Source organism: Macrobrachium rosenbergii, chromosome 54 (genome assembly GCF_040412425.1).
Source record: "Macrobrachium rosenbergii isolate ZJJX-2024 chromosome 54, ASM4041242v1, whole genome shotgun sequence".
Taxonomy (NCBI): Eukaryota; Metazoa; Arthropoda; class Malacostraca; order Decapoda; family Palaemonidae; genus Macrobrachium; species Macrobrachium rosenbergii.
This window is the reverse complement of record NC_089794.1, coordinates 56,697,124-56,700,962: the sequence shown is the minus strand read 5'-3', so window position 1 is coordinate 56,700,962 and position 3,839 is coordinate 56,697,124.

Sequence of the window (3,839 nt, the reverse complement as noted above, 5' to 3'; positions counted from 1 at the left end):
TAAAACTTTAAAACTTATCAACCTCTGTGTAACTAATAACGTGTTTTCTTTCAATGGTAATTTTACAAACAAAAATTTGGCTGTATGGAAGTCCCCTATCACCCCTTCTAGCAAACTTGTACATGGAATATTTCGAAACAGAACTTTTGTCGTCTATCAAACCCCATAATATGATCTGGCTTAGATACGTAGATGATATCTTTACTTTTCTGGGACAATAGCTGGGGACTTTATGAATTTTTTAATAGGCTAAATTCGCTAGTTCCGACCATAAAATTTAAAACAGAATGGGAAAAGGACGGAAAACTGCCGTCTTAGATGTACTGATCATAAGAAAACAGAACAGGTATGCATTTGCTGTATATAGAAAACCCACCTTCGCTGTCTCCTACATTCATTTCTTGCTACCACGACGTCTCCGTAAAAATCATGGTAGGGTGCAACTTATTCCTCAGAGGACTTAGGATATGTTCAAATGAGTACCTGGATCAAGAATTTAACACGATCCGCCAACACCTAACGCAACTGCTCTATCCACCACACATTATCGAGAGGGCTATTAATAAAGCAAATAAAATATACTACAGAGGTCCCACTCACAACAGACAAATAGATTTCAACAAAATAAAGCTTCCATACGATGAAAAACATCCAAAAGGCCACCGAGCAACTCCAGTTCTAATAATCCTTTCATTTCCATTATCCCAAATCCATCGGGAGTTCGCTAGTTAACGTATACTTAAGGGGATCGGCCGGTTTCCGAGTTTTTTAACGACAGGTTGTTGATATATAGGGGTTTGTTAAAGGATATTGTGTGGAACTTCTGGGAAAAATTTTTTTGTTCAGTGACCTTAGGTTTTGTGACGCCAGAGCATTTTTGGCCAAAAATGGCCATTTTCAAAATGCATCTCCTCCTTTTGCTTTTTGGTTTTAAAGGATGAGATTTGAACCACGTATAAAACACATATGGACCTTCGATACAAAGCCGGGGATTTTTGATTTTTCAATTATTTTTTGAGATATGAATTTTTTTTTTTTTGAAATTTTCCAGAAAAATTACAGAAAAAAAAATTAAAAATCAGAAACTCAAAATATTAAAAATCCCGGCTTTGTTTTTAATCTACCATGTTTCCTCATATTATATATGAAATTTCATTTAGATTGGTCCAATACTATGGAGGAGATACATTTGAAGGCGAAAAACTTATGTTTTGAGAAACGGGCCTTCAAAGTTTTAGTTACATAAAAAGTAAAAACGGCCTTCAAAGACTGTGTTACAATTAATTTTATGGTTTTAATTTTTATTTTTGGTTATTAATTAATGCAAAATTATTATAAATAAGAATATTAATTGATTATTTATGTGCCTAAAACACATTATTATAAATTTTAGGTTCCTGGTCCCCCCCTGTCTGATCTTGTTGCAAGGTATTACTCTAGGTATCATAGTTGCCTACACTTTTTTATTAGTGTCTCGAATCCATCCCTTGCCAAATGGATCCTGGAAATTACTTTACATTCACAATTAGGGATTCGTGATTCAAGTAATTCATCAAGTCTTGATTCACTTATTATGATCATTTTATTTTCACGATCGTCTATAATATCAGCCTCCGAGCTACTGCTTTCTTCTTCTAAAATATCTTTGCCCTTTAGTAGTGACGAACGAATAAAGAGGCTTTTAGGGGTAGATGTGGTTGGTCTCTGGTCAGCAGAGATCGCTGCCTGCGCTGTTTGCTGGGCGACAGCTCTCTCTCTCTCTCTCCGTCACTCCATTCCCCTGGCACTAATTTCTTGAATTCTTTCTTCTACTTCTCGCCTGGACTTTTCCACTTGGCTTTTCGGCATTCTAGAAGCATGAAGTGAACTCTTGGACCTTTCAGGCACGGTGAAAAACAAAAACACCGCAGAAAATACAGAGTTCAGTCAAGGCTAGCGAGCGTGAAAAACGTGTCCTTCTGGCTTGGAAGTTTATAGGCAACTCTCGGCCACAGTCGGCGTCATGGTATGACGTGTGCGTTGTCATGGCTAGGAATAACTAAAAAGGTGCCAAGTAGGATATTATTGACATTATATATTTCATTTCAAAGGAAGTTTTCGTAACATACATCGCAAAACTATACCAGACTAAATCATTTGAGCTACTGGTGTTTTATGGGTATATAGTTATTGTTACATTTTGAGGCCATAACTAGAGAAATAAAGGCAAAATTTTAGCATAATATTTCGTGGACACATTCTTGAACGCTATACTACAAGCCATAGAATTTTTTTCAGCAAATCGAATTTTTTAAAGATTTTTGGGCTTTTAGGCGGCCGATCCCCTTAAATAACAAAAAGGGTAGAAGCCGAGTTTACAAGATACAGTGTAGTAATTGTCATGACATCTATGTAGGCGAGACAGGTAGATCGCTCTCGCAAAGAATAACAGAGCACAAAAAAGATCAGTACGTTACGCTTGAGAGTTCAGGAATTTTCCTACATATTAGAAATACAGGGCATGTCATTAACTGGGTTTTGAGTTGGTTTTCAGAGTAGCTGTCCGTACAAAAGAAAGATGCTGGAATCTGCTATCATCAATCAAACCAACAATATGAACCTGTCAGGAGGACATTGGAAACTCGGACGCCTTGACACCTTAATCCTCGGACCCCTTTTGAAGAAGATGACCAAAGAAATAGACCGCCAGATCCATCATCAAACGGGAGCTAATGAGGCCAAAACCACTAGGGAATTTGGTCAATCTCTCCATCTTAAGAAACGCCACCTCCTTAACATCGGAGGCCTAAGGCCACACCTTCATGTTTTTGTATATATACCATTGTAACTTTCCAACTGTCCATATTCTAACAGTGAACAGGGGCACAGAAACAAGTGCCCTAATAAATATATGGTTTCAACATTTAAATAGTGTTTTATATTCTTATTTTCATATTACACTGTAGTATTACAGGAAAAGAAATTCATATATATATATATATACTGTATATATATATATATATATATATATATATATATATATATATATATATATATATATATATATATATATATATATATATATATATATATATATATATATATAAATATATATATTGATATACAAGTATATGTAATTCTAATAGCCACAATGCCCTCTTTAACTTCTCGAATTCTTCAAGGCTTTTTGAGATATGCTTGTAACTACGGTTCGAATGTATCCAAACGAAAAGAAATTGAAGAGCCAGTGAACGCTGATCGCGGGAAGCGAACCATTCCATATTCACAGGGAGGTCACGTTGCCGACCTGGCTTTTTCAGAAGGATAAAGTCTATCACCTCTCGTACATACATATGCCTGTTGTTTTCAGATATATTTATCAGAGCTGGAATAGACCCATACTCACCATCGTCCCCATAGGGGCAATCGTTTTTATTGCTTTTTAGGCTGAAATATATATGTACAGTAGAATCTACTGGTCACAATTACCAGATACATATGTAATTGTAATAGCCACAGTGCCCTCTTAACTTCTTAAATTCTTCGCGCTTTTTGGATATGCTTGTAACTACGAAGCCGAATGTATCCAAACGAAAGAAATTTAAGAGCCAGTGAACGCCGGTCGCGGGAGGTGAACCCGTATTCCATATTCACAGGGAGGTCACGTTGCCGACCTGGCTACGAGAAGGATAAAAGTCTATCACTTCTCGTACATACATATACCTGTTGTTTTCAGATATATTTATTAGAGCTGGAATAGACCCATCCTCACCATCGTACCCAAGTGGGCAATCGTTTTTAATGCTTTTTAGTCTGAAGTATATATGTAAAATCTACTGGTCACTTTTACCAGACACATA